We start from the raw sequence: 18,308 nt of genomic DNA on the forward strand, positions 1-18,308 counted from the left end.
AACTTTACCAATATAAAAGATTACCAGGACTACAAAAATGCAGAAAAATAGGCTTTACTTGTCCAAATGCACCTGTTGGTTCAAAAGTTAAAGTGCAGAGAACCTCACAGCACAACATGAAGTTACCTTAAAATATAATATAAATGTCTCAGCTTTCATGTAAGAAAAAAAAAAACTATTAATACTAGTACTGTTTACAGGCAGTCTCTCCTGAAGACTAAATTAAAAAATAATTATAAACTAATAAAATAAATGGCTCAGGCTTCATAGAAGAAAAAAAAACAATTTGAACAGAACCTCAGTATGATGCTGAAGCTGCCTAAACAATGGAAAATAAAATACCATTTTGGCAAAAATGTTGCCATCCATTAATTTCTTGTATTAAGTAAAAAATAATGTAAAGTGCACACAGTCCACTGTAAACATCACACACTTTCAGTAACAGAATTTAAGCCTACATAAACACTGACTCGCACATGCAGCGTTGCCATTGACATTTTCCAGCCCAAAATATGTTCAAAACCCGCCAAAATGCACTTAAATTCGCCCAAATGGGCAGGATCCCGCTCAATCTGGCAACCCTGCGAACATACTGTGTCTCTTGAACGTCTCCATCATGTAGCCCGCGAATTAATCAGCCATCTGATTTGACAATACACGTTTGAAAACAGATGACGTCTACAGGAGGACTCTGATTGGACAGTTCTGTGCGCGTGTCCGCCCGTCATATAAAAACCCTGAGTTTAAATTTTTTCGCTCCCGTTCTCTCTGAACTCATCACAGGTAGGTGAAAATGTTTAATTTTCATAGTGACTGAGAAAGAATAAGAAAGAGCGCGCAGTGCCTGCGGAGTTTTATCAGTAAGCTTTTTTAATTTTTAAATTTCGTAGCATTATGCTCCATTGCATGCTGAATTGTTACAGCAGCGTATGTACAATATAATGCCATCTTTCACAAAAGTGAGATTATTGAAGATAGATATTGTTCTGTCATTATTCCGGAAATGTATTTAATTATTTATGGGCGTGAGTTTATATAGTGACTGTGCATTTTCTATATGAAAACATTGAGCCAAGCCCAAAGCTAACAGCGCTAATTGTGCTGCTATGAATACATCTTTAACAAAAGTGAGATTATTGAAGGCAGAGATTAATCTCTGGTTATTTTACGGTTGGTTTGTTTCTATCCATGAACGGAGCTAAAACCTAACGGAGCTGAGGCCGAGCGGCTCGAGCCGGCGCCATTTTAAACCGACAAGCAAACAAGCCTCGATCCACATAGAAGACTAGATGCCTCGTCCCCGTTGCCCGTCAACGAAGTCGAACGTCCGCACATGGCGGCCATCTTACCTCAGACAGCTGGCTTACCCATTACATTGTGTTGGTAGCGATATGTACTTTTCAGATGACCGTAACTTCCTCAAATTTCAATCAATATTCAAACGGTTTGGTTTGTTATATATATAAAAAAAAACCCACAAACGGAAGTATGTATTTATGATATTAATGATGAATAATCATTTTATGTTTAAAAAAAAAATACATGCTGAAATTCCTATGCTGTGAGAAGCCTAACACTGCATACTTATGGATAACTGCGGCCTTAGGACAAATAACCATACAATTTATTTCCAATTTTTAGTGAAAATATGTTTACATGTGATAGGGCCGTAGGGGAAGCTAAAGTTAAATAAACAGCTTACTCACTTCTGAAACTTCAGAAATACTTCATCCACCTCAAAAACCTAATGCACTCACATCATAGCATAATAACAAATGTAAACTCACATCATAGCATAATAACAAATGTAAACTCACATCATAGCATAATAACAAATGCACTGCCTGAGTAAGTAATAGTATAAAACAGTGACAGCGACTCACGGTAGTTTGTGACAAAAAAAGCATTTAATTAATCACGTGGTTATACTTCCAAGGATAAAAATATATCTTTACATTTACAAAAAGAACATTCAAAGCTGATTATCATGTCAGTCAATATATGTTAGCACAGAAGATTGAAATTTCATTTGACTAGGCTCCAATGCGCAGTTAAAATAAAACTAAACATACTGATATAAACATCTACAATTAAAACACACACATCATCTTGTCATCAAAGTCAGTACTTTGATTTCCTGTAAATCATAATGTGAGTGCTGGGCTGTGCTTGCGTAAGTCTTCATACCCCTTGAAAATTTTTATACTGTATATTTGGCTAATGCCCTTTAAACAGTACACTCAAAAAAATAAAACATTGGATTTACTTAACCGAGTTATGGCAACCGGTCCCACAAAACTGTGTTAATTTAGATGTATTGAATACAGTTATGTTGAGTTATTCAACACATAACTGTATTCAATACATCTAAATTAACACAGTTTCATGGGACCGGTTGCCATAACTCGGTTAAGTAAATCCAATGTTTTATTTTTTTTGCGGTAAACAATGGTTTACCGCAAATTCTGTGGAAAAGCTTGTCTGTGGTAAGATGGCCGCCCTGTGCAGACGTCCTGGAATACGCGGCGAGGCATCTAGTCTTCTATGTATATCTATGCCTCGAGCTGTCGCCATTTTAAACCGACAAGCCTCAAGCCGTCGCCATTTTAGGAAAAGTCATAAAATTAAGTTACAAAAAAAACTTAGCTCTGCTGTTAAACAGTTTCGGGTCATTTTTGACCCGAAGACATTAGGAGGGCTAAACAAAAGTCAGGTTATTGAAGATAAACTCATGCATTTGGGCTGGATCTTTCTGTAATTTAAACTGGCGTTTACATTAAAGCTGAAAGCTATATATTTATCTATATATTCAGACTAGTATTGTATTAAACTGTGGTAAAATGTTAAATATGATTGATAAACTGTGATTAAATGTTTTGGTATGGAGTTAAAATGTATACTGCCTAAGTGTAATATGATTTAACAGCCTATAGTGATTAAATGGAGAAGGGAGCATTTTCATACATGACTACTTTGACTTTTAGTAATTAATGTAGATTTAATGTACATTTTGGTGATAAAATTCTGCACATTTGCTGAAGTTAGTAGTATTTTATTTGTGGGGGATATTTATAGTGTTTATAGTGTAAGTATTTGTCTTGAGGGGGGAAAAGTTTACTGATAAGTCAACAGGCACTGCTCTGTGCTCACACTCTCTCTCACACACACACACACACACCATGAAAAGTAAACATGTTTAACATGTGTTACGCTGTTGGATTGTTGCTCACACTGAGTCCAAGTAACAGAAGAACATTTCTATTTTTATTGCAGGTTTTCTTTGATTTGTGATCAGAGGTTCGTACGTACTTCACGACTGAGACTGATCATTGCTCTCAAGACTCATCGCACTCAAGTCATCCTCAAGACTCCCGGAGCAGATTTGTTCACACTCACACCATCACATTTTATATAAAATATATTAGGTTATCTTGGATAATTTAAGTTAAGTAGTTAAGGTAGGTTAGGGTTTAGGTCAGTTAAACTTTGTAAGAAGTTTTTTCTTTTTTTTTTTTCTTTTTTTTGTCTTCTGTCCAGCAGGATGCCAAGGAAGGGGAGGAGGTCTGAGGCGGCCAGGCGCCGATGGAGTAAGCTCGACCTGGAGGAGCCGACTCCCTCCACTTTCCCCCTGAAGGTATTTACACAGTAGATAAGCTTCTGTGTCACAACTGTCTGCATGAAAATAGCTGTAGAAATGTCACATCAATCGCTTTCTTTTTAACTGCCAAGTTCTGTATGTCTGCCATGTCTTTGATGTTAATGTTTCATCAGACGGTGTCCCCCCCGGCCGGAGAGGAGCCTTCCACAGGGTCGAGGACCAGGGAGACCCACCCCCCCTGCTCCCGAGCTCCAGTCAGCAACGTATGTTCATATGAGACATTGTCTGAGGTTTAATGTATTTTGTATTACTTTTTAAATTTTTATTGTATTTTGTTTGAACTTGTCTTTGTCTTATGCTTATTATTTTATCTGTCATCAGTTGGTTGGATCTTCACCCCCAGCCAAGCCTTTCTGGAGCACGGGAGATGTCCTTCCCAAAGTTCGGCCATGTGAGTATCCACCTGTGTTATCCCTAAATGATCAATAAATTAATTCATCAATACTAAGCTTTTTAAACTGGTTTTCTGTACTGTTTTACTCGTATAAACGAGTGATTTCTTGACATTTCCTGGTTTTTCAATTCAATAATACCGTTATCTGCTTTGTCTTTTACTAAACAGGCCGCGGTACCGGGTTCCGCCATCGGGTGCTGAGGTGGCCAACTTCAAAGCTCACAGGACGGAGCCACAAGTTGGTCATCCCGCCGGAGTCTCCTGACAAGAAGGTGTTGTTATTGTCCAGTTTATGAAGAAAGTAATTGATCTTGAGAGGGATTAATGATTTTCATGCTAAAGAAATTTTCTTTGTTGTTGCAGTTTGTTCTGATTGTCGGGGACTCCCACCTGCGGTCCATCGCGGACGGTTTCGCCGTGATGCCAGAGGGTAAGTTCTCGTTTGGCGTCATGTCAACCCCTGGGGCCCACGCTGCTCAGCTGCGGACGGAGGTCCTGCATGCTGATCTTCCTCGGGCCCCTGCTGCGGTCTGTGTTCTTGCCCCCAGCAACAACCTGACGGCGAGCAGGACCATCGACGAGGCAGCCGTCGACTATGCAAGTTTCCTCACTGCTGTGAGGAGCCGCTGGCCGGAGGTACGTGTTTTTTCATGTCTCGCTTGTCCTGTATTTGTAGTAGTTTGACAAAACTAGAGATACGTTTAATCTCAGAGTAATCAATGTATGAGCTTTTAATGTGTAGTTATTGTAATGTGTGATTTTGAATGAAAATGCTGATTGTTAACGAACATGTTTTGTTTTCTACAGGTTTTTGTGCTGGACTTCCCCCCCCGCCTGCAGGAGGATGAGATGTACCAGGTCCTCCTGCGCCAAGAGTACCACCGCGTGACAGCTCGTATGGGTGTGTAAAAATATCATGTCAATAAAACAAGAACAAGAAATGTACTTAATGTCTGTGACATAGTAATGAACATAGTCATAATGCATGTGTGGATGTTGTAATGACTTATGTTTTTCGTTTTTATATTTTTAGGTGTGAGGTACTTCTCTGTGGCGGAGCACTTCCCCCTTACGCGCTTGGAGCTGTGGAGCAGAGACGGCGTAAGTAGAATGTCTGTGATAGAAAAAGTCTAATTTGTTATAATTTCTCGTGCTGACATGAACCAGTCAACACGAGCTACTTTTTGTAGTTGAACTTTGTCTGTAAATGGATTTGTGTTGTCATGTCTGCAGGTTCACCTGAGCGACCGTGAAGGGATGGGCATCCTCACCCAGCTGCTGTGGGCCGCGACGGAGCAGTTCCTCAAGACACCACCACCTCCCCCGGTGTCTCCCACTCCTTCACAGCCACTTGGGAAGGTATCTCCTAAGCTGGTTGTGAAGGGCGAGGTATGTGCTCCTCTGTCTCCTGACCCCTTCCAGTGGAAGGTCGTTGGTCGGAGAAGCAAGGTTAGTAAAGTTTATTATATTGTGTGTTTACATGTGTTTGGGTACATTTTGGTGAACGGGTTCACAGTTGTAATTAAAAAGCATCTATTTAATCAAATGTGATGTGTACTTTCCCAGTCGCAGGTTCCTGGTCAGGCCAGCGTGGCGCAGCAGCAGGTGAGTGACTTTTTTATTTTTTTAACAATAAGTTAACTGGTTAATATTTAAAGTTTGTATATTTGACCAGACAAATATTCATGCGGGTTTTTTTTTTTTGTCTTTCACAGGAGGAGTCCTTCCTCCCACTGAACCCAGTGTGGTTCAGTAGCACGATCCTTCGTGCTGTGGAGGAGGTGTCTCCTTCTCGGCTGTCTGGCGTAGAGGACTGCAGGTCTCCTCCAGCGAGCAAGAAGGTAAATTGTCTGACGTCTCTTCTCGGCTGTGTTCTAAAGTTTCTCCTTGTTCTACAGTTACTGATGCTATGTTTTATTTGATGGTGCAGGTGGCCTCCCCAGCGGCAGCCAGGCGTCGTAGGACCTCGGAGAGACGCCCCCCCCACCACCAGTCTCCTGTGAACAACGTATGTTACACAACTGACACACACAGTGAATGTTTACAGTTGACACGGTGTCTTCATGGAGACATAACTAGACTGTCTGAATTTTGATGTATTTGTTCTCATCTGTCGACAGTTGGTTGGATCCCCTCCAACCAGGCTGTCACAGAGACTGGAGGACGACGCCCCCTCCAGCCCGGTTCCTCGGTCCAGGACCACGGACGGACCATCCCCCCGCACCCAAATTTCAGTGACCAACGTATGTTACTCTCTGCCACAACAGACACAATCTCACACAGAACACACATTGTGTTCACTGAGACATGAAGTTTAACGTGTTTGTTCTCGTGTGTCAACAGCTGATGGAGTCCCCTCCAGTCAGGTTGTCCTGCAGTTTGGGTGATCCGGAGACTCCCTGCTGTTCCCCGGTTGCGAAGGTAAATATTATTCCTATTAAGTCAAGTTCATAATGTCATTAAAGTCTTCATTTTATCAAATTATTTGTTTTCAGGTGCCCAGGATGAAGACTCCTTCACCAGCTGGACCATCCAAGACCATTAAAGATGTGGCCCATCAGTCTCCTCGCCCAGCTAAGGTATTTACTCCACAGTTGACACAGAACGTTTACTGTAAAATCAGCTGTAATTACATTAAACTGGTTCATTTAACATCTGATAGCATTATCTTTCTCTGCACACAACACAAATTTCAGTGAGAAATTGAAATACACTTGGAAAACTTTTCTTGTATCAACTTGGTGCGTTGTTTCCTCATGTCTAAATATTAATTGGAGTTATGACTTATCACAGACATGGACACCATTTCCCTCATCGACTTCCTGGCCCTGGATAATCGACGATGGACTCTCCAGCTCCCTTGCTAAAGAGGTCAGGACATTTACATTCGGGTTTATCGTGGGTTTAATAAAGTGCTTGTGGGTGTGTGTGGTTTATTTCAACTCAAATGCATAAAAAGACCTTTAAGGAAGAAATAATTCAGAGTAGTATAGTCTAAACAGTTTATGGTTTTATTAATTGTTTAAAGATAAACACAAGTAATGGTACAGAGGTTTTCTAAATATGATCTTGGTAAACTTAAGTTAATAATACTGGTCAGAAAACCTCTGTACTTGTAAAGTCAACATCCTGCAGTGTCGGTGTGGTGAAGGTAGTAGCCTCCTTTAAAGGTCCTTTAAATCCTCCTTTAAACTTTATTCTAGAAGACCATGGGACAAAGGAGAAACCACGATGGTCTCAACATGTTTAAATTTTAAACAAGGAATAATGTAATGTGTAGCCAAGTATACTTGCCATAACGTGTAAGATTGTGTCAGCTTTTTTATAGATTTATTTAATTGATCTGACAAACTTGCTGAAAACGTTCTACAACAGTTTGTAATGTAATTAGTTACGACTGCTGCTATTACTACTAGTAATAATAAAGTTAACAGTATTAATAACAATGCTGGCAATAATGGGTAGTAACTACTAGTAAGACTAATAACTAATTGTGACTAACTTAGTAATAATTAACCTTTTAACATCTTTACAGGCGAGCGTCAAGGTAAGTGTGACGGTAAGTGGGTGTCAGTCTGTTGTTGTTGCTAGGGCTAGCCACAGTCAGGCAGACATGAGGTACAGTGAATTCTCTAGAAATCATCAGTGTTCCTGCATGTCCCTGACTTTTCTCGCTTTTGAGAATGAGGGTGGTCACTTTAACACGGCTGCCCTCGATAGAGTGCTGGCACAGGGAGATTCACTGTACGTAGCAGTGAAACAACAGCTGATCCTGGAGAGAAGATACAATGATGACCATCTTAGCGTTGAGGAAATGCCAAAACAAGTCCTGACAGACACAAATATGTACAATGTCCATCTGTCCGACATTAAATGTGGACTCGTCAAAGCCAGCAGCAACGGAAACCAGGGTCTCCTTTCCCTTGCTGAAGAGCTTCAGTGTCTGTCAGGTCATGTTAGGCATGCGTTCATCATTGTATCTCCAGAGGTTATTGCAGTTTTCCGTGACAAATCAGGGAGGTATGGCGTGTTTGATTCACATGCCAGAAATTCAGCAGGTCTACCAGACCACAACGGAACTGCAATCATGAAGACCTTCACTGAAATCAGTGACCTGGCTGAGCACCTGCTCAAACTCTTTGCAGATCGTGGACCTTTTGCCACCTATGAGTTGGTGCTTGTGTCATTTGAAGCCATCGGTTCCAGTGAATGTCTTCAGCAATCGTTGGTAGAAAAAGTCTCCAGGACAGCTCTCCCTCCAACAAACGAAAATATCTTAAAACTCGGTAAAACCCAGCGACAAAAGGCCAGAAGAAAAAGTAGTAGGAAAGAGCAACATGCACCAGTGTGCCATGTTGTCAAAAAAAAAGGAAGCTCGGTATATGAAAAAAATAAGTATGACAAGTGCCCAGAATTTGGAATTAAAAAAATGGAAGCAGACAAAAAATATTCACAAGACAGTAATCATAGGAAACGACGGTTATTGTCTTTCAGACGTTATTATTTAAAAGTTCAAAGAAAAAAGAGCGTATTAATTATCCAGAGATATAAGGAAGATCCTGCTTTTCAGAGTAGACAAAAACAGTACATTAAAGACAAGTATAAGACGGATCCTGTTTTTCAGAGTAGACAAATAAGTTACATTAAAGACAAGTATAAGGCGGATCCTGCTTTTCAGAGTAGACGAAAACAGTACATTAAAGACAAGTATAAGGCGGATCCTGCTTTTCAGAGTCGACAGAAGCAGTACATTAAAGACAAGTATAAGACAGATCCTGCTTTTCAGAGTAGACGAAAACAGTACATTAAAGACAAGTATAAGGCGGATCCTGCTTTTCAGAGTCGACAGAAACAGTACATTAAAGACAAGTATAAGGCGGATCCTGCTTTTCAGAGTCGACAGAAACAGTACATTAAAGACAAGTATAAGGCGGATCCTGATTTTCAGCGTAGACAGAAATTGTATATGACGACGAAGTATATATCGCACCAGAGCTTTAGGCAAAAGAGAAAGGAGCGTTTCTATGCTAAGTACCACAGTGATCCTGAGTTTAGGTTACGCTGTATCAAACGCTGTAGCCAGCGCAGAGTAACCAAACTGTCCACAGATGCTACTTTTTGCTTCTTTAGCAAGATGCAGAGGGCATTAAGGATCAAACGAAAATATAGGAAGCTAGTGCCCCACACCCCCCGCCATTCACAGGCCGTGATTAATCCTGTGATGGAAGCCGCCATCACAGCATTTCGCGAGCTAATTCGTCGTGGACCAACGTGCGTTTGTACGGTGTGCAACAGAGCAATGTTTCCTAATCAGGTTAAATTGTGCAATAGGGGAAAGTACACCCAAAAACCCAGAGTGGCCGCAGCCTGCTTAACAGGCAAGTACGTCCATTTTTGTGACGACGACTGCTCTGAACATTGCTCTATTGCACAAGAGCGACTGCAGGAGTGGATCTGTAACACATGTGACAGCCACTTGAAGAGAGGACGCATGCCACCAATTGCCACCGCGAACCGACTGGAGTTGGCACCGATCCCCCCAGAGTTGGCTACGCTCAACGTGCTCGAGAGGCAGCTTATTGCCAAAATACTGCCTTTCGCCAAGGTTATCGCTCTGCCCAAAGGACAGCAAAAAGCAGTCCGCGGAGCTGTTGTGTGCGTTCCATCGGAGATGGAAGCGACTGTCAACAGTCTCCCAAGACCCAGATCGGAAGCGCAGCTACTTCAAGTTAAATTAAAGAGGCGCATTAGCTATAAGGGCTACCAGCACTTCTATACCGTTAACATGAAAAATGTTTTAGCTGCCCTGGCCACGCTTAAAAAGATGCATTCTGAGTATCAGGATGTATCCATTAACGACAGTGCCACTTTTGACGAGTCGGTCGATCAAGACGACTCGCAGCACAATGTTGCTGATGCTGCGCAGCCGGAGCAGCATCAGGGAGACATTGAGGCTGGCATAGACCTCGAAGAGGTTTTTAGTAGTCAGAACGACCCGGACCCCGATAGATGTCGTCAGCCCAAGGAAGCTGACGAGGAGGAGGAGCTTAGACCTGGCCTGACTCTGGACACGTGTATGCAGCCGCCTGACATCGCGCAGGAAATTCTTACGTATGGCGATGGAATATTTAGCGTTGCCCCCGCCCAGGGCAACAAACCAGTAGGGTTCTTCGCCATACCGAAACTAGAAGCCATGGCTTTCCCTGTGCAATTCCCGACAGGAGAGAACACACTGGATGAACCCAGAACCTTCTCGCTCTCGCCTAGCATGTATTTTAATTGCAGGCTGTTTGCTGCTGATACACGTTTTGCTAGCGACCAAACGTATCTTTTCTTTGCGCAGTTTGTCACAGAAACGCACCTGGCGACAAACAGCATGTCGATTCAAATGCGCAAAGGCAGGTCCAGAGCTGCAGATGGCCGTCATATTAACAACCTTATGCTCCTGGACCGAGACGAGGTGCAACGGCTCATTATGAGCCAAGAAGCAACTCGGTTTATGCAACCTCTTCGAGGCACCCCGGCTTATTGGACAAAAACGCTCAAAGATGTCCACGCCATGGTCCGGCAAATTGGCAAACCCACGTTTTTTGCAACGTTCTCCGCTGCCGAGATGAGATGGCCTGAGGTCATAGAGATCATAAAAGCTCAGCAGGGAGAACTAGGGGACTTTTCAGAGCTCGACTGGAAAGCGAAATGCGACATTCTGCGGAGCAACCCCGTAACGGTGATGCGCATGTTTGAAAAGCGAGTCGATGCTCTGATGACCAACCTTATCCTCTCACCAGCACAGCCCATTGGTGAAGTAGAGGATTACTTTTATAGGGTTGAGTTCCAAGCTAGAGGAAGTCCCCATATACACATGCTGATCTGGATAAAAAACTCACCCAAATTTGACGACGCCTCTGACGACGAAGTAGCGGCGTTTATAGATCGCTACATCTCGTGTGAGATGCCTGACCCCGAGACAGACCTGGAGCTCCACGGAATTGTCTCGGAGGTTCAGGTGCACAGCAGGAACCATTCCAAGTCCTGCAAAAAAGGCAATGTTGCCTGTAGGTTTTGCTTCCCTAAACTGCCCGTGGATGAAACCTTCATCACTAGGCCCCCCGTTGTTCGCCCCTCTGGAGTTTTAGACGAAAACCAAGACGAGGCTGCTGCTAGAGAACGGAGGGAGAAGCGGGCAATCGCTAAGAAGCGAAAGAAAGCCAAAGCCAAGCTTCAGCAAGTTAGAGACTTGCTCATGGATGCAGGCGCTTCATTTAGCAGCTTGACGGAGTTGCTCGACCGATGCGGTTTGACGCGTAAGCAGTACCGTAAGCTCTTCGACCACGCCGCAAACAGCAACGTCGTGGTCCTGAAGCGGCATCCAAATGACTGCTGGGTTAATCAGTACAACCCAGACCTGCTTCGTGCCTGGAACGCCAACATGGACATTCAGTACGTCGTGGATGACTACAGCTGCATCATGTACATGATGTCCTATGTGTCGAAGCCAGAGCACGAGATGACTCAATTCCTTAAGAACGTCATCAAAGATGTAAAACAGTCCAACATAAATGAGCGCGACGAAATGAAGCAGATTATGCAGGCCTATGTTAAACATAGAGAGGTCAGCGCTCAAGAGGCTGTTGCTCGCACCTGCAGCTTGCGTCTGAAGAGGTGCTCCCGCTCCGTTGTGTTCCTTCAGACCGACGAGGAGGGTCTGAAGATGAGTCACCCTATTGGCAGACTCAAGCAAATGGAGCCGGGTTCGGAGGAGGTGTGGATGTCGGGCCTGCCTGACAAATACGCCTACAGGCCTGTCGAGCCGGAGTTCGAGCACATGTGCATGGCCGAGTTTGCGTCGGAGTACAGGGTGCTGTACGGGCAGCAAACTGAAAGTAGAAGCGGCATCCCCCTCTTACACGACATGGGCTTTGTTCAGAAGAGGACTGGGAAACCAGCAATTATTAGATTTCCTCGCTTCTCAGAGCAGAAAACACCTGAGAAGTTCTATAGAAGACTGCTCAAGCTTTATCTCCCACACAGATCCGATGACGACCTGAGAGATGAAGCACACCCGACCTACGAGCAGTTTTATAAGTGTGGCCAAAAGTATGGCGTGCGTGTCCGAGCCATCGTAGACCGCAACAAACAACGCTATGAAGGTCAAGGTCGGAAGCTTGACGAAGCGTTGGAACAGTATCGGGTGCACGGCCCTATAGTTAATGAATTGGACTGTTATGCGCCTGAAGTAGAGGCAGACCGGTTAGAGTGTCTTGCAGAGCGAGAACCTGACGATGAGCGTGAAGACCAAGAAGAAGTTCCTGAATACGAAGTCAAGAAAGACGGGAGGAGCTCCATGCCTAGGATAGAAGCGCCGCAGTTGAGTCCAGACTTTGTGAGAAAAATGTATCAAAGTCTGAACGAAACGCAGGCTTCTATCTTCTACAGCATACGTCAGTGGTGCTTTGAACTTGTGTGGGGTCGTGACGTCGATCCGTTTTATTACTTTTTGACCGGGGGAGCTGGCTGTGGTAAATCGCACGTAATCAAGTGCGTTCACCAGGAGGCAACGAGGATTCTGCGTGAGCTCCCCAGATTCCGGGACCATGCAGACATGTCCCAGCCTGCGGTGCTGCTGACCGCCTTCACTGGCACAGCAGCCTTCAACATCGCTGGCGTAACGTTGCACTCCGTCCTCAAACTGCCAAGATCCTTGAAGCCACCGTATCAAGGTCTTGGAAACGCCCTTGATGAGGTCAGAGCGGCGCTGTCCAACGCGGAGATTCTCATCATTGACGAGATCTCCATGGTTTCCAAAGAGCTGTTTGCCTACGTCAACTGGCGTTTTCAACAGATCCGAGGAAACAAGAAGCCGTTCGGAGGAATTTCTGTCCTTGCTGTAGGTGACTTTTATCAGTTGCCGCCTCCCGGTAGAGCCAAGCCGCTGTGTGTGTACGAGGAGACGGAGTTTGATCTCTGGAAGGATCACTTCAAAATGGTCGTCCTTACAGAGATCATGCGACAGAAGGACGATCGGGCTTTTGCTGAGCTCTTGAACCGCCTGAGAGTGAAGCAAAAGCGCGATCCTTTGAGCGACGAAGATAGACGGTTGCTCACACAGGCAGTGGCCGACATCAAGGATTGTCCAGTAGATAGGCTGCATATATACGCCACCAACAAAGAAGTTGACCGTCACAACTCCGCCACTGTAGCCTCCCTCCACGAGGATGCCATCGACATCGCAGCTCAGGATTACCGTAAAATGCCTACGACCGGCTGCATGACGATGGTGTTCGCCGTTAAAGGTAACCAGCGAGACTTGCCTGACAACATAATGGCTGCTCAAGGAGTACGCGTTATGTTGACCAGGAATCTCGACGTGGAGGACGGAATTGTTAACGGAACATTCGGAACCATCTCGCACATTGTGATGACGGAGCGCGAGCCAAAATATGTAAAGTTGATTGGACTCCAGCTGGACAATCCCACAGCAGGACAGAGATTCCGCAAAAAGATCTTGGGTCCCTCAGACAATCTGGCCTATATTGAAAGGTCTGAGGAGAACCTGAGCAGCAAAAAAGGCGTTGTTCGTCGCCAGTTCCCCATGAAGTTGGCTTTTGCCTGTACGGCCCACAAAGTACAAGGCATGACGATGGCGTCGGCGGTTGTGTGCCTGAAACGCGTCTTCGAACCGGGCATGGCTTATGTAGCTCTAAGCCGCACAACTTCGCTGGGAGGTCTGACCGTCTGTGACTTCGACGAGAAGAAGATCTACGCCGACCCCGAGATCAAGATGGCTATGGAAAGTATGCCTCGAGCGTCTTTCCAGAGCTGTAGACCGTTGTTGAGTTTTCTTCAATCCGTGCAACAAACTCCAAAGGTTTTGACAATTGTCCACCACAACACGCAGGGTCTGCCATGTCACATGGTGGACCTGAGAGCGCATCACGAGCTCCAACGAGCGGATGTGCTTTGCCTTACAGAGACACATTTGTCGGGGTCTTCTGTAGCTGAAATTTTTCAATTGGAGGGGTATGCCATGTTCCCACGTAGCAGACAGCTGTCTTACAACAGCTGTGTGGACATGGCTAAAAAAGATGGAGGTGGAGTTGCAGTGTACTGCAGAGACTATGTGCAAGCAGAGCCTCGCAGGTACATGCAACAGGTCACGGATTTGGAGTTTGTTGTTGTTAAAATCAAGGCTCCGGTCAAAGTACTATTGGCGACGGTTTACAAACCGCCAAATTTTCAATTAGGAATCTTTCTCCAAAATTTGAAAAACCTCTTGGACTCATTGGCCATTTTAAATCACCAGCCCATTGTTGTTTGTGGCGATTTTAATGAGGATCTTCTTTCGAAAGGAAAAAAAAGCATCAAAGACTTATTTCAGTCCAGAGGTTACACTCAATTAATTAAAGAGTCCACCACCGAGAAGAACACACTGATTGACCACATTTATATTTCACATCCTGATAAGTGTCTTCAATCAGGTGTTCTCCAAACGTACTACAGTTACCACAGTCCGGTTTATTGTATTTTGACCGACTAAGCCTCTCTAGCCAACACATGATCCATAGAAAAGTTCGAGTTTCTGTATCCTGTAAGGTGTGTGTGTGTGTGTGTGTGTGTGTAATGCATATGTAGTTTCTAGGCACTCCTTGAGCCTGGTCAAGGAGTAGTTTATCGTCACTGTTATTGTACTCTCTCTGTAAAGTGTTAATTGACCTTAAATTTTTTTTTTGTAAAAAAAAAAAACCCTTCACATTGTTTCATTTTGTCATAACTTGTTTGCGTGGGCGTTTTTCTTAATTGTTTTTCATATACGTGTTTCAGGTCACTCATTCAGTTTGTTCAATGAGTGCTCAGCTTTTCAATTGTGTAGTTTTAAGTTATTGTTAAGACTAATCATTGTAGTGGCATGTGTTGGCTGGAAATGGTTGAGTCTTTTGTAAATGCAGTGTAATTGTATTTATTTATGTAATAAAGGGCTCCGCATTATCTTGTCATTTACTGAGCTGCTGAGAACGGCGGTCAATTTAAAATGTTATGGAATTGGCTTAGCTAATGTAATGTAATGTTATGTAATCTTGTATTGTAATGTTGCTTTATGTAAAATCAAGCTGAATGTCAACAAGGTCCATCACAAGGTAAGTATCTCTCTTCCTTTGAATTATTCACTCGCGTTTGAGTAATGTAACTAAATCCCCCTCCCTTTCTCTTCTTCAGGCTCTCTACTGTCCATGTTCAAAAGCAGGAGTATCTCACAGCAGAGTGAGGAGGAAATGAAGAGGACCACAGCTGATCTCGTGCCAGTGGGGACAGCAACCGATCACAAAAAAGCAAAGAAATATTTCATAACTTTTGAGCAATGTTTTAACACAATGCATTGAAACCTGTAACTTATGTCTTGTTGTTTTTTAATCTGGGAACATATGTAGGATGAAGACCTCCAGAAGACTATAGCAGCTCACTCTCCAGTGAAGACAGCAACCCAGCAGAAGAACGTAAGGGATATTTAGCATTGTATCTTCATTGATTTGTATATCAAACAACACTTTGAAAAGTGCACCTGACTAATGAATACTGTTTTAATGTTACAGGAAGAACAAGACTCAGGAAGAAGACCTCCAGAAGATCCCCCCCCCCCTTTTATCTTTAGTTTCCTGATTGGTTCGGTTGTCTTGTCTGCTTCTTAGATTAGTTCTCATTGTATTTAGTAGGGAGGATACACACCAGGTCCTAGGGCCTGTGATTAGTTGACCGGTAGTACCTAATCTGCTTTTTGTTGCTACAGTAATGCTTTTATGCCTGAGGACTACAGTTGACTTGTTAACTTGAGTGCAGTCCTAAAGTTTCCATCAATGAAACTGTCTTCATGTTAAACTGTTCATGTTGTTGTTGCCCAAATGAGGATGGGTTCCCTTTTGAGTCTGGTTCCTCTCGAGGTTTCTTCCTCATGTTGTTGTCTGAGGGAGTTTTTCCTTGCCACCGTCGCCACAGGCTTGCTCATTGGGGATAGATTAGTGACAAAATTAGCTCATGTTTTAAGTTGTTCAAATTCTGTAAAGCTGCTTTGCGACAATGTTTGTTAAAAGCGTTAGACTTATGTTGATTTTTGCTGACTCATCGGGTGTTTTTCAATGCCTTGGTTGTTTGCTTGTGTTTTATGGAAAAATAAACCAAATATCTGCTGCAAAATGTCTGTTTATGGTTGTTTTATTATTGCTTGCTAGGTATTAGCATGTTAGCTAGCTGTTAGCATCGTAGCCTCATAGTAAGTCACACATTCACACAGTACAGTACTCCTCCTGTGAAAGACAAAAAACCCACATGTATATTTGACCAGACAAATATTCAAATTTTAAATATTAACCAGTTAACTTATTGTTAAAAATAAATAAAAATCTCACCTGCTGCTGCGCCACGCTGGCCTGACCAGGAACCTGCGACTGGGAAAGTTCACATCACATATTTGATAGTCCTGGTAAGCTTTTATATTGGTAAAGTTGTTTATAGGACCATTTCTCAGTGTCTGTTTTTTTAATCAATAGTTTTTCAGTAATAACTTGATGTTTAACATCAATTTTGTAGCCTCATAGCAAGTCACACATTCACAGCTAGCTTGCATGAGTGACCAAATTGCTTCGCGCACTGCATCCTCTCACAATTTCCCCCGGGGAATTGTCCGGTCTAGTTAGGATGCAGTGCTGCAGCACAGCAACCTATGGGCTCCCCTAGGGGAGCCCATAGGTTGCAGTGCAAAGCACTGCAACTATTGTTCTTCTACGTATTTCTTCTTCTTCTTCTTCTTCTTCTTCCTCCTACGCAAATTTTGATTTCGAATAACTCAATAACCGTACGTCGCACACAGACAAACAATATATCAAAACGTGCGGCTCGATCGGACTCGCTATGCTATTACTTTTCTCTATAGAATACGATTTTTTCGCGACGTAGTCGCGAAAAAATCGCCCCAAAAAACCCCATTCATTTCTATGGAATTAATTGAAAAAAAAGCACTTTTTCAATGTTTTTCAAACATCCACTGCTCTGGCATGCTTTCACCTAGAGACATGATTCAAACTCTAAAACGTAGGAAAACTTCTCCTCTGTGGATCTGGCATTCAACTTTTCTGCTAGGTTTTACACTTTCGGATCAGGCCCGGTTCAAACGCCATGTGGTTTCTGGGAGAAAATCCGGCTTTTGAATGGGTGTCTATTGCGTTACACACCAGTGAGGGTCGTTAAACTTAGAGTGTAGGCGGCTTCAAAAAAAAGCTCAAACTTTCTCGCTTAAACCGTGTTTTCAGCCACAAATTTCACTCTACAGACATGATTTTCTCAAAAGTAGTAGGAAAACTTGTCCTGATTCACACAATGTGTCTACCTAAACGATAGGATTTACGGTTTTCGAATGACAAGCCTCAAAGTGAGGAGAGCACAGGTGAGCGGCCTCATTGACTCCCAGTATAAACGTTGCTGAAAAGTCACTCGTTTTTAACTCCCTGTAGCGTCCTCATTTTTAACAATACAAACAAAAAAATACATCATTTTATTCAGGAGACCCTTCTAGCGCTCACTGTGAAAGAATTTTGTGAATAGCTGCTTCCGTTGTCGAGTTATTTGTCATTGTTCGAGGTCTGGTCTGTAGTAAAACACAGCCCAAAATTCAAGACCTTGTGTGTTTTAGCTCATTGACATGCATTATAAACGGGATAGAAAAGTCACTCGTTTTTAAATCGCTCTAGTGTCGTTATTTTTAAGAGTACAAACAAAAAAATACATAATTTTATTCAGGAGACCCTTCTAGCGCTCACTGTGAAAGAATTTTGTGAATAGCTGCTTCCGTTGTCGAGTTATTTGTCATTGTTCGAGGTCTGGTCTGTAGTAAAACACAGCACAATATTCAAGACCTTGTGTTTCTTAGCTCATTGACTCACATTATAAACGTGAGTGAAAAGTCACTCGTTTTTAAATCGCTCTAGTGTCGTTATTTTTAAGAGTACAAACAAAAAAATACATCATTTTATTCAGGAGACCCTTCTAGCGCTCAGTGTGAAAGAATTTTGTGAATAGCTGCTTCCGTTGTCGAGTTATTTGTCATTGTTCGAGGTCTGGTCCGTAGTAAAACACAGCACAATATTCAAGACCTTGTGTGTCTTAGGTCATTGACACACATTATAAACATGAGTGAAAAGTCACTCGTTTTTAAATCGCTCTAGTGTCGTTATTTTAAAGAGTACAAACAAAAAAATACATCATTTTATT

General features: G+C 43.0%; 1 long non-coding RNA gene across 1 annotated transcript; it reads left to right on the plus strand.

Annotated features, from left to right (window-relative positions):
• Nucleotides 1–15,096: 15,096 nt before the first annotated feature.
• On the plus strand, nt 15,097–16,238 carry LOC132882253 (uncharacterized). The gene is made up of 3 exons (XR_009654146.1): nt 15,097–15,352; nt 15,479–15,544; nt 15,641–16,238. It is a non-coding gene; the product is annotated as an uncharacterized LOC132882253 (long non-coding RNA).
• Nucleotides 16,239–18,308: the final 2,070 nt, after the last annotated feature.

Source organism: Neoarius graeffei, chromosome 2, assembly GCF_027579695.1.
Source record: "Neoarius graeffei isolate fNeoGra1 chromosome 2, fNeoGra1.pri, whole genome shotgun sequence".
Classification (NCBI taxonomy): domain Eukaryota; kingdom Metazoa; phylum Chordata; class Actinopteri; order Siluriformes; family Ariidae; genus Neoarius; species Neoarius graeffei.